The following is a 14,299-nucleotide window of genomic DNA, read 5'->3' on the forward strand; positions in this document are numbered from 1 at the left end:
TGGTCAAATCAACACGACGTTAGAGCAAGGTGATACGCGATGTGCTATACTTAGCTGGTACGTATAAACACCACTTTAGCCACATCGCCAAATAAGGTGTTTGTGGTTATCATCAAACTGGTTCGTGCCAGTTTATCTGGTCCGTTCCAGTCATGCCATATAATGGAATGGAGGTTATGTTACATTACACGTCGATGTAGGTTAGACATCCAGGTAATAAGATACACCAAAAAGTAGTTGCTCAAGCTAAAACTTTTAGCTCCTGCAACTAAAACAACAGGAGCTAATTGACTCATTTGCATTAACTGTGTCTTAGCCTTGCTATCCTTTGAAATCCAAATTGTCTTCAGCTTGATTTTGCCTTACCTTTGTTTTCTTTGGAAATCTAAATTGTCTTCAGTCTGAATTGTCTTACAACGTTTCCTATTGGACATCTGAAATTGTCTTCATTCATAGTTAGACCATAAAAGACCTGTTTCTTTCAGATCACTTCAGTGTCACTGACGAAAACTGGTGGATTCCAGTTGAAACGTCTGGCCGTTTCCAAAACCATATCCAGTTGCTTGAGTAACTACTTTTTGGTGTATGTTACATTACATCCTTGGTAACGACTAGCAATGGAGTTGTATATTTATTATGATAGACATTGGCTGAAAATCAGATTCGGGAGGGAGGACTAGACAGATGGTAGTAGTGATATGCGGTTGTGCAAGCCATATTACTGAACCATAGATACCTCAATATCGACCCAGCCTTAAAATGGTCTACCGATTTCTGAGGACAATGACCTGTTTACACCCGACGTTTACTGTCTGACTATCAATCCAGATCCTGTTATTATTACGTTAGAAGTCTACAACTGGTTTTATTCCCTTACACTGTTTGCCACATTTGATTTCTCCGTTTAATAAAAACTTACAGGCTCAAGCCAACGTCTTCTCAACTTAATTACTTATTCTGAGACCCCTAGTAATAGTAGTCTACTGTATTCTGCTGCCATGGACTCTGCAGCTGCAATCAGTCTTTCTTAAGCTCTCTCCACTTTGTCTGAGACTTCTAGCCAGTCAGTATTCATCCCATCCTTTTTTAAAAATCTAGTCAGCTTCTTGGAACACTTCTTATGATTAAAGATCCAGATTGTTCGGTAAGGTACATAAGCCACTAGGGAGAAATCCTGTTGCGACCTCACTGTGACTGGATATTATTTTGGAAACTGTCAAACGTTTCAGAAATCGCCCACTATCTTTCGTCCTTGACACTGAAGAGATCTGGCAGAAACTGTTTTTTTTGCGCTCTATGAATGCTAAGAGCTGAGGGTTAGGTTTTTAAAAACCCAGGCTCGTCCAGATCTCTTCAGTGTCGCCGAAGAAAAAGATTGTGGATACTATCAAGCTAGATCTGAAACGTTCAACTGTTTCCAAAACCATGTATCGAATTGCTTGAGTTACTGCTTTTTGGTGAAACCAAGCTTCTCTCCGTACCCTCTGGAGTTTTGTTTCCAATATTCCTATCAAAACTAGACAGATCTACCCACCCACGCAAGTCCCAACAGTGGAGGTAGTTTACAACGAGAACAACCCCTCACAACGCCCACCATAACAAAGACAAGTTTTACTTCCCTTTGGGAGATTCCACGATATGATTTGATTTGTACCCCGAAGGTAACAGGGTGTCTCAAATCATATTAGATTTCTATTAAATCGTTCATTGCTGAGAAGTCTTCCAGGAAATTAATATCATGGCGATGTATCTTCTTGTCTACAAACTGTCTACTGCCATAATAGTGCCATTTGTAATGCTTTGTATATTGCAGCAGTGTCAACGTTTTATGTTGTTTTGCTGCCTCCATGAAAAGTAGAGGTTATATATTTGGTGCGTCTGTGTGTCTATGTGCGTGTTTATGTTTCAGAATATTTGCAGCCAGCATAACTTTAGAACCAGTGGATGCATTGTAATGAGATTTGGTACGTTAAGGTGGGTTTTAACACTCGGTGTGTAGCCTTGCACTTTGGAGCTGCAGCAGAACGATCGGTCCTGGACATGCTGTGGGCTTGATGTTTTGGTGGCAGATGGCTTTTGATGTATGAGCGATATTTTGTAGTTTAGGGCAAACTAGCAGCTTGCTTTAGATCTGCAGGGGCGTTTTTCAAGTGTTTCTAGAATGATAACTGTACAGAGGTATGACTGATCTCTATATTTGAAGTTTTTCTGTGGATAGTTAAAGCTATAGAGGGGTTACTCCCATGCATTGGCCTCAGACTACATAGGGATTTCTCTTTTGTACACTTGCAACCACTTATTTACGGCGGATTGATTGAACATTGCTGCAACGGATGTACTTAATGAGTAGTAACACGACTCTATCTATCAGCGGAAACATGTTTGTTCTTGTAGCTTGAACTTTTTGCCAGAAAGAAAGGAAATCTAACCCTTGTCCCACTGGTGATTTTTTTGGACAATCTAACCCTCCAGATCTGAGTTCTTCATCATACAAGTAAAACTTGACCTGTTCTGGGCTTCTGCTGCAGATTTACTCCCCCATTCGATGGGCTTTGCAGTGGTATGAAACTTTTACAAAAGAAATACCCCAACACCATAAAAATAGCAAGCTCAGCATGACAAGGGTTAAATATGTCCATCCGGTATATAAACGGGCTCAACAAGACAAGGGTTTTAAGAAGACTAACTTCTATATCCTTATAGGCCGCTATAACAATATGATACAGCGCACTATTAAAACATATAACATGGCATAACATCAGAGAGCATAGTAACATATCAGGTTATGACAGAGCGGAACGGAACAACGAAAGAATAACAAATGCTGCATTCATATTCAAGTCTCGTTTCTCTTGGCTTGATCAAAACATGAGTCACAGACCAATAAAAATAATATCTGATACTAGCTTTGTTACAATATTAGATTGCACCGCCATGTAAAGGTTTTCCTAGTGCCTTTGGGAATCTTTTTATCTGTCAAGGCCCCACATACAATCATCGTCTTTTGTGCTGGGCAAACCTTGACAAACACATTCATAAGGTCATGGTGATTCGGTTATATGGATGATATACGCGCGCGCATCAGTTTTCGTTTAACGTTACCATAAAAAGTCGACCATACTTTAAATTGTAAACAGCAGCTGCAAGATTAGGAAGCATATACCATCAATTTCAAATTGAAATTGAAAGTAGATACTTATATCGTCGAATGCCGAAGTCAATCCAAAGTCAAAGAATTATATATGAAACAACAGAGGGGAAGAATCTGTTTTTGGTATAGTCAACTTTGTGTTCAGCCATTTGTTCAACCTTCCTGAATAAAAAGATTTCACCCTAGAAGCAATATTTTTCCAAAGACTTTTTTACGGACGCTCGCGTCAGTTTTGTGTTTCCCAGAGTTTGACATTCATGTAATAGACTCAACATGGCAATGTTTAACAAAAAAATGATAACTTAAAATAAGTTAAAACTTTCTGCTCGTATGCAATAAAGTGTTCACCATAAAAATAAGGCGGTGTTGGATTTCTCCACATAGGACGATATCTCTTTGTCAAATTGAGTAATATATGATTTAGAGTAAGTAATAAAGCGAGTCCTCACCGTTGGGTGCCATTAACATTTAATGTAAAGCCTCTATATTTCGTTACATCATTGCCAATTTATTATACGTCTCTTGACAACCATTTTGAGTGGTTGTTTCTCCTAATGGTTTGAGAGAAAGCTCGTTTATCATAACTTTTATCTCCATATCTTCAATTAATGTACATTTGGCTTATGTTGCTATGTTCGGATTGCCATTGCTGCAGGCGCTAGGATGCGCCACAAGCGGTACAACTACTGTGAATGAAATGACTTGAGGGTACATAAAATATAACAAATTGCTGTGCGACTTTTATCTTAAGAGGGCTACATAATAACTGTAAATTACAAGCTAGAGTCAACATGTCGACTTATCAATATCAATATATATATTCATATATATAATTGACTTGTATGTCATAAAAGTAGCCGCTCGGATTATGCTAGGGTCGAATTTTAAAACCCGGACAGTTTTTGAGAACTACAAATGCGTATATCAATTAGAATATAAAGATAACTCTTGACGATTTGTCTTTTGTTGTGTTTTATATAGTAATCTTTATTTCCTTCTAACTGTAAGACCGTTTAATATTTTGGCTGGATTGAGAATGAGCCCCTTGCATTATGTGTGCTACATTTCAAAAACCATTTCATGTAGTACCAACAGTAGTCGCAAGGGGCCAGACACCCAGGTTGACTCATTTGATAGACGTTTCTGTCAATACTCAAAGCAAAGTAAATGACTGCCTGGGTGAGTGCAAAACATGAGGTCAACACAGAGTGGTGCCACACATCCCACAGGTGTGTTTTCGTTCCACGGTTGTGTTTTCTCTCGGCATGGAGCCAAAGTGCTCCAGCTGTGAATGAACATGTATCTCTTTGAAGATGACCCCCATCACTTTTCCATATCTTTCAGCTCTCGAATCAACAGCCTCGCAGTAGTGTCGAGCTCGTCGGTGATGAAATGTTCAAAACCTTAATGAACAGCACTTGGATGGTCCCAGTATCTTCATGACTACATTGTTGAATTTCTTCCGAGACTGAAACAGTCATCACCAATCCTTATGCTAGGTGAGAACAAATTGAAATAGAAAAATTCAGAGCGAAAGGGAGATAGAACAATTCAGAGTGAAACCGTATAAATTTATGATGTTTATAGGAGAATCCCATACAACAAATCATCTATGTTTTTATAGAGGATAAAACCATCACCCAATATGTAATTGTACATTCATAGCATGCGTTTTTACGAACGTATTGCTCAGTGACGAGTCATTAGGCTTGAGTGATAAAAGTTGCTGTTTTTTTGAGAGCTCACGGTAGTTTTACCTGGCACATTACACCCATCACAGCTATATAAATCTACCGGTGACGCATTTGCACAGCGTCGTTCTCAAGAAGCTTTAGTTTTAAACTCAACAGACTTAGGCCTAATAAATTAAAGCAATGTTTCCTTTAACGGTCCTGAAAAAAATCGATCGGTAGGTAGGTATTCTCTCATTTCTTTAATTATCTTTTTTTTCTTCTTGATTTTGGTCGTGATCCATTTTAGCAATGTAAAACTAAAGTGCATTAGGTACTGGTGTTTTTCATATATGATTATACAAATATACATAGGATGAATACAAGTATACTCAGTCTGATGAACTGAACAAAGAAGATCAATATCACTATAAATTCTCACGTTCTCTAATACGTTAGCAGAGTAGAATACAGAAGATCTGATTTGATCATGATCACTCATCAGTTAGATAAAGAATGTTCCTTAAAAGTGGCCGATTAATAAAGAGGCTAGGGATGGCAGGTTTTTCCTAGGGTCGGGTATAACACTTTTTTTCCTAGACCTAATCCTTGGTGCCTGTAGGCTCAACGAATGGACCGCAATTTCTCAAACTCCCAATTGGCACCTCTTCCTAAGTATACGGCAAAAACTCCCAAAGACAGACTAGGGAGGCTGGTGGATAAAGGCCTTGAAGAATTCGAAGACCGAGTATAATGTCTCCAGAGGCAAAAGTAAGATGGCCGCCGGCGGCTAGATCTGTCACAACGTTTTCAACAGAGACACAGTTATCAAAACGGAAATGTGCCCAACTCAACTTAGGTGCAGTTAGTACGTCGTACATAAGTGAAATGTTTCAAATTCCAAACGAATGTTATGGTTTATTCAACCATACAGGTGATGAATCTTAATCAGATATAAACAATTTAGATGTTACAAAAACGTCTCCAAAGAGCATGCCATCGTGAAAGAACAAACTTGTCATTTTCTTTCACATCACGTGAGGGAAACATAAAGACGTCTTATTGAAATCATTGATGTGGAATTGGACCATGATAGCGAGATGTTATAATTATTACCTTGTGAATGTCAACGCTTCCACGTATTCATCATATGACATTTATAACATTAATTCTACATGTCGAAATGACTTTGGTATTACATTGATCAACTAAAATAAAGGACTACGAAGACTAAATATAGTCTTATATGATGGACAGTAGCGGATGATGTTCCCTATTCCGGCTGTAACCGGTGAATGATGAATGGGTAGGTATGAGACTAAAGTGACCGAGGTAGATTTGATGTCGCTGGTAACGCATCACACAAGCCGTTCCAAAGTACATCTTCTCCCCAGGGACGGTCTTAACAAAATGCTCCCTACCATTAAGTCTAGGCAGGCTACTTTGAGGCTAAAACCTACTGTCTAAATGGAGGCGCTGTGATGTTTGTCCTTTGGTTAGCTTTTATGAAACATCCTGTATTATACCTGCACAGGAAGATCACTGTGAACAAGAAGCGACATTCTAATGGCTTGGCCTTGATAGTTACCTCCACGAAGTACAGAGATATTGTTTTTTTGTGCGTGTTTCCCAATATTTGTGGCCAGTATATCTTTAGATCATCTGGATCTATTACAATGATATTTTGGAATTGGGAAGACGAAGGTTAATATCAATTTTAGCCTCCGATGTGTGGCCATGGTACCGCAGCAGAACTTCTGCTTTTTGTAACATTTGTGCTGAACATGTTGTAGTCTTTGATCTTTGTTTATTGTAGTCATTAGTAATCTTTCTATCAAACATCATTCTTAACATGCTCATTGGCAAGTTCAAAAATACTCTACTTAGAACAAAAAAAAGTAACTGATAACCTTTAGCAGAAACACAGGAGATAACAGGAATGCGTTCCCATTCCTTCCGAAAGACGGGTGCAGCCCCAACCCCAGGTTTTGAACCAGCGTCTCCTAGTTACCAGCTAATTGGAACAGTGGACTGTGAGGTTGCTACGAGTTGTTAACCTACATGAACATGCCAGATATACTAACTTATAACTTTTACCAACCATGAATACTCTCCTCCAATATTTAGCTGTATATTTTGGGTTTGAAACGTCTTCCCTGATGTACACCTATCAATACAAAACATATCCATCGCAATGTTCTGCCTGTACCGTCTGCACTGAACTCATTCCACGCCAGTAATTTCGAGTTAACAGTTTCGATCAAACTGTCATGGATCGGGATTCAGGGTGTGGAGCATCTTTGGTTCAGCAACTACCTGTCGGGGAGACAACAAATTGTCTCTCTGAATGGTTGTAGGTCAGAATACTTACCTGTTACACTGGGAGTGCCCCAGGGTTCAATACTGGGCCCGTTGCTCTTCAATTTATTTATTAACGATATACCTGATGTAGTTACCACATGTAAAATATGTTTGTATGCTGATGACACAGCAATATTCTATCCCAGCAACAATGTAAAACATATTGAGTCAATTCTGAACTATGAACTCTCTGGTCTGGCCACTTGGTTCCAAACAAATCGTTTAACATTAAATGTAACCAAGACTAAATGGATGTTATTTGGCACTGCTAACAGGTTAAAGCAAGCACAGTCCTTGACAGTCGAAATTGACCAAGAAATCATAGAAAGAGTTCATACGTTCAAATATCTTGGTATGTACCTTGACTCCCACCTGTCCTTTAATGAACATATAGACAAAGTTTGTAGTAAGGTGTCACAGAGGATTGGACTACTTAGACGCCTCAGACACTGCCTGACTTTCAGTATTGCTGACATGTTGTACAAGACTATGATATTGCCTATTTTCGACTATTGTGACACTGTCTGGGGAACCTGTGGGGCCACCAAACAACGGCAACTACAAATACTACAAAACAGAGCGGCAAGGGTGGTGCTACAACGTAGGCAACGGGACATCAGCATTGTGAACCTCCACCAAACTCTCAACTGGAAATACCTGGCTGATAGGAGATTTGAGCACACGTGCATTATGGTTTTCAAATGTCTGACAGGCTTGGCACCAACATACCTATCCGCCACATTTCAGCACAACTCTCGTATCCATACTTACAACACTAGGCAGACCACTAAACTACACCCACCAAGCTACACCACCACATGTGGACAAAAAACATTTGCATACACTGGCACTAGCCAGTACAACAAACTAGCAGATAACATAAGAAACATCACAACACTAAAAGGCTTTAAAACAGCTCTGAAGAACACATGTATATCTGACCTCAAGTAATATTGGAACTTAGTATGGAAAAGCACCTTTGTCTCTGATGTGCCTTACTGTTTTAATTTTTTTGTTTGTTCAATCCTTACATATGATTTACTATCCATACTTTGTAAATTTCAGTTTCATTAATTTTCGATTTACACATGATTTGATATATGATTTGACCTCTGACCTCCACTCCATCTCTTGACATATTGATTTTGACCTTGGAACGTTTTCGACATGAGTATGGACACTGATTATGTTTTGACGCACCGGTTTTATGTTTTCTGTACTGTATGTTGTCCCTGGATGTTCAAAGTTTGACTGATTGTAACCACGTTTTTTGTCCTGTATTTATTATTTTACATGTATGTTTGATGGGCCCCCTTGGAAATCAACTATGCACTGTTGTAGGGGCTACCCATCTGTTTTCAAGATGAAATAAATAAATAAATATAAAGTTACATCATGACCTCTCCCTCAAACCATGACCTTTGACTCATCGAAGACGCTGCAATGGCGCGATAGCAGCATTGGCGTGCATCAAAAGCTCATGTTGGCAACGGTATCATTTCTTAAGGCGGTCTGTGGGAAATCCTCTTCATTATTCAAATCCAAGAGAGTGGTGTCTTTGTTTCATAGTATGTTTAATGGCAGGGAAATGTAGATATAGCTAATTAAGAAAGAAGCTGGGCATCTGGAAACATTATATTGACAAGAGACTGTCCGTATATATTCCTCCCTCACTGTAGCGTAAACGATCGAAGAAAGCATTCTACCTCGTTTTACGAGAGAGAGCTTGTAAAGCCCGGAAGACATGAAAGTCTTGTTATCCTTAACTTGTAACTTGTAAGGAATAATAGGAAAGACGCCTACAAAATCAGCAATCAACAGTAACAAGAATTTATAGTCATTTCTGTTCTGACTCAAGCTAGCTCAGCAGATACCTTTCGATGAGCAGAAGCATTTGATAACTGACATACATAAACCAAATTGGCACTGTTATTAATACGTTACTCATAGTATGCCTACGGATATTGGAATACCTGCAGTTGTGTTTCCAGAGTGGTAAAAAGGCCTCCTACTGGTGACGAGAGTTCCCTAGAAGTAATGTTGACCCTTTTAGGAGTTCACGGGTTCTTCACGGCAATCCCTTCGTGTACATACTTATAGTGGTGCACATTCACAGCTCGTTTTACAGGAAATATCTAACCTCCATCAGCCCCTAAGATACGATTTAGAAGAAAACAGCAAGTTTGTATTTCAGGACACAGAAAAGAAGATCAGTATTTTATGCGATGGAACCAGATAAAACCATTCGCCTACAGCCTCTGAAGAATGACTCATTCCCGTATCATGGACTCCTGGCTTTATTTAGAGAGTCAAGGGAGCAAAGAATCGATGTGGATGAAACAAGATGGAAGGGTGCCTGCGCTATACTCACTTTAGCCAGCTGCGATAACGGCCTAGTGAAAAAGTGGTCACCTTTATATAACACGACCACGGTCGTAAAGATCCCCAATTTTTCTTCGCTATCAACAGAAGCGACTATACATTACACGCAGAATGGGGGAGCAGAGATAGGCAGTATATCTATAGGCGTATTTTCTTAAGAACAACAATATGTATTTTGCAGGCTTTTAACAAAACATAATATGTGACATTAAAGGTCATCACTATATGCCAATCTCTAATAAAAACGGTTTTGTAATCATATGTAGGAAAAAAAGAACCACTGTGTCTGACTTACAACTTCTGGTTGCATACACATATCTGAAGAAGAATCAGAACATTCGTGTCGAGATTTTTACGAAAGCATCAAACGTAGTTTAAATATATTGTGCAGAGGTATGGATGTGGAGGCCTCTGTACTTTTGTCCAAGAGCATCGCGGAGGCATTAAGATTTAGAGACCCCCCCCCCCCGAGATGCCATCCTAAGGTTTTAAACTAGTGTCTCCCAGTTACCAACGCATCATTCTATGCTTTCTTCCTTTCACATCCTACTGCCAGAGATGCGTATGATTCGATTTTGTGTGTCATTGGAATGAATTCTGCTGACGCGCTCACATTTCCTGCGTTGGGCAAAGTTTACAGTCCTTACAGCTCAAAGGAGAGCAATATTTACAGGCGAGGGTGTTAGGAAGGTTGGCGCCGAGAAGATTTTCTAGCGCGGCAGCGTGATTGTATATGTGCTACGGAAGGTTTCAGTCCCCATAAAAATGTTACAGTTAGGAAACTCGTTATTGCATGGGGAAACAACTCGCACAGATTCCATATATATGGATACACACAAAATGAAATAAGTAAAATACATATTATATAAAAACATTGTAAATCTATATAAGTGAATACAAATAGAATAAGAAAATCATTTTATTATTTCATCAAATTAAGTTTTAGTGACTTTTCACAGGGCAATGCTGATAGATTTGCATTGTACTGCAGCTATAGGTGTCGCTTTTTATAGATGCGGTACCAAACGCAAATCATTTACATAGAAAGATAATTGATAGAGTGTTACAAATGCGGTCCCAACGATTAATGATTGTAATACATACATGGCTGTTGTCAAGAAATAGAATCCGTTTAATTGCACACCCCATTTGCCAACGTATTTCGTGCAATTATCCTTGTGGTGCAATAATGCGAAGTTATTCAGATGGACCGCACTGGTTGGGGATTCAGTGCAATTAACAGAAGCGTTCTAAATTCTAGTCAGCGCACCTTTGAGGTATATGTATGCTTATTCCTAGATCCTAACCAAATACTTCAGCATGTTGTGTTTTAACCCTATTCAGACCGGGGGGGGGGGGGGGCTTTTGAGGCCCGCGCCTACTTTGATGTCCTATAACGCCTGAACGGCTTACGCTAGGACCACCAAATTTGGTGAGTTTTCCTAAAATATTGTTGGCAACAATTTCACGAAGTTTGACAAATTTTCCATATTTTCGTGTTGCCATGGCAACCGTTTGTTGACAGGCTGTTTTGCCAAAAATCACTATTTTTTGTTCTAACAATGTATTTTTCACATTTATTTGCTATATTACTGCTATTTTGTTACATAAATAAAATCTTATATTATCTAGCATATCTTTCATAATTATACATGCATAAATTATGCTAATTTCATGACGTCATCGGCCCAAAATCCAAGATGGCGGACCGTATGGCCAGATCAAGAATAACGAGCTAATTATCCCTTAAAATTTATAACTACCTGGTATTTTTTCATCAAAAACCATCTAAATGAATGAATTAAGTCTATTTCCATTGCCCTTTGTGATTATTTGTTGCAAAAAAAGTATTTTTAAAAATTCAAGGTGGTGGATATAATATGGCGGAGCCCAGCTGGTATCTTAGATGTGTATGACGTCATTTTATGACGTCATTTTGACATCATTGGTGTTGCTATTGGTAACGCAAGTCGTAATAAACATTATTATTCTGTTATCTGCACTTGTTGTTACATTTTTGTAGAATAATTTGAAGTTTTCTGAGAATACCCTTTTTTCGTGGGTCCGGCCAATATAATCAAATTGATGACGTCATTATTACGTCATCTTACGTCAACGTAACGTCAAACGTCAAATACTTGTCAGATATTATCTCGATATCATGTCCTAAAAATTTGGTGGCCATATGGCACGTCGTTTTAGAGTTATAGGACTTCAAAGTGGAGGGCCTCAAAAGCCCCCCCCCCCCCCCCCCCCCCCCGGTCCAGGGATGACCAAAAAAGCCCGGTCTGAATAGGGTTAAGCAAAGACTAAGTAGAATTCCACACTGCTACAAACAACATCATTAGGAAGAGGATACCAGTTGAATACTTTCTACACAAATGAGCAATTGTTCACAGGAAGCACACTTCATCGGTAGAATTCGAGATCAACAACCTCAATCAAAGTTACGACTCAGTAAGGCGTGCTCTAACGTAAGCCGTTCAGATTTACAGCGACTTAAACAAGTTATAGTATCCCGTTTCTTAGACATCGAATCCGAACGCAGTATGCATGATACATTACTTTTATCTCACCATGGTATTTTGATTAGAAGTTGCCATATCATTCTCGTTTGATCACAGCGCTATGACGTAGTGGCAAAATTGACTTAATGAAGCATTTCTTCAATCAATCAGTGACTTAAATAGACATGTGTCTCGTGTATCTTTGAATCCGCGAAATGCTTCAATTTCAGCACGTACAGAGGTTAGCGAACCCGCTTGTTCCTTGTTTTGCACATTAGGATTTTATAGTGCTAGTTGGGCTGGTACAGAGTCACGATAGCCAAGTGCTCTTATCAATGGCCACGCCGTTTGTTCGGATCCCATAGGATCTACCCACCATACAAGGTGCTCTACACTAATAGAATATGGCGTGGTTTCCCTAGGTACGAGGAAACAGAAAAGGCTTTAAAGAATATAGCTGCCGGGAATTTCAGACCTTGAGCGTATATAAGCCATTAGTGATGAGTCCTTGTACGACGTCTGATGTCCGTGGGCCGCCGTAGGCCTCTCCCCTGCGACATTCCAGAGAGTAGCAATACATAACGATGGATTCAGGTTGTTTAGTAAGAACATAAGGAATATATCCGAGCTGAAAACTCCAAATCGAGCTACACGATACAAGAAGGACTGAAGTAACGAAGTGTACCTTCTTGGAGACAAGGTACTACAGGGTGACATCTATAGAGAAACTCTAAGACTTGTAGAAAGAATTTAGTTCTTGACCCGAACTTAAAAAGGATGATGTCTTTACAACAATATCTTTGAACGTATGTGTAAGATAGGAAAAGCAAGAACAGTGAAAATAGCCAATACGTATCATAATGTTTACCATACGTTTCTAGATCCACTATGATATCAATGATTTATAATATCTTTGCTAAGATAAATCCTGATCAGAAGCTAACATGAATATGAAAATTGTGTAAGGCATTATGGTTTCCTTTTCAAAACTTTCTGTTACGCTAGAATCAAATTATGATGTGCAGCGGTGCATAATCCAAACTTCATCGACAAAGTTTCTGTAAGCATTTGACTGATGACAAATGACTTGTTGGACCCCCTGTGAGGTTTGCAGGAAGACGATTGCATTCAAAAAGCGCTTCCAGCGGTCCCAAGTCGTTTCCGGGCTGTTAAACAAGGGTTATTGCCACTCATCTACGTCATAGTAAAGCTATCAACCTAAAACTTTCATGTTACACTTTATCGACTTTAAAATTAAATCTATGATTTGTTTCGTTAATGTTCTCTGCCGAGAGCGGATCGGAAATGATGCGAGAAAACGTTTAATGGATGATGGAATTACATCTGAGGCCGCACCGCTTTTCTCCTCTATGTACAACACCCACGGTGTCATGTGATCGGTGTGACCTTTGACCTCCAGGTGACGTGACGACGCCATTTTGAGTTCATGGAAAATGCCATTGTTTTTGAAGTCTTCTTAACGTATAATTCTTGAGGCAATGGATTTAGTGAGGACAGAAATCAAGGGATGTTATCAAAACTAAGATCTATGAAAACTAGTACAACGACGAGACTCCTCCTCTCTCTTTGTTATTGTTATTATTGTTATTGGATGGGCCGACTACTCAATCTTTGCAGCCAGGGGCTGAATTGCGAGGAGCTTACAATAGTCGGGGCTAAATCGCAAGGAGCGAGCTGCCATTCGGCGCCACTCAGGTGACCTCAATACGACTGTCGCAAGTGTCTGAAGCGAGCTGCCATTCGGCGCCACTCAGGTGACCTCAATACGACAGTAATTGCCCCAGGTGCGGCCAAGGAACTGTAGGTTTTGAACCACTCACACCGCACCATCGCACATGTGGCGGGTTCTTTAACGTGCCCGGGGTGTGGCTCTCCCCAGACACGGGACCTCCATTTAACGTCCTATCCGAGGGACGACTCATTTTCACTTGAGTAAAGTGAAGAAAGTCGTGTAAAGTGCCTTTCCCCAAGGGCACAAGACCGGCAGCACGGCAGGCGGATTCGATCCCGCGACCTCTCGGTCACGAGGCGAACACAATACCACTGTGCCACTCGGCTTCACTTTATTTGTATTCATACTCCACTCTATTGCATTTGCCTCTGTCAGCAGGGTAGTGACAGCTAAAGGCTAGTTGACAGTCCTGTTGTGCTAATGACATCCAAGCGGATCCGGCTCAGTCTCTCCCTCGCCCGGTCTACTTTTTTTT

This window comes from Branchiostoma floridae, chromosome 14, assembly GCF_000003815.2.
Source record: "Branchiostoma floridae strain S238N-H82 chromosome 14, Bfl_VNyyK, whole genome shotgun sequence".
Lineage (NCBI taxonomy): Eukaryota > Metazoa > Chordata > Leptocardii > Amphioxiformes > Branchiostomatidae > Branchiostoma > Branchiostoma floridae.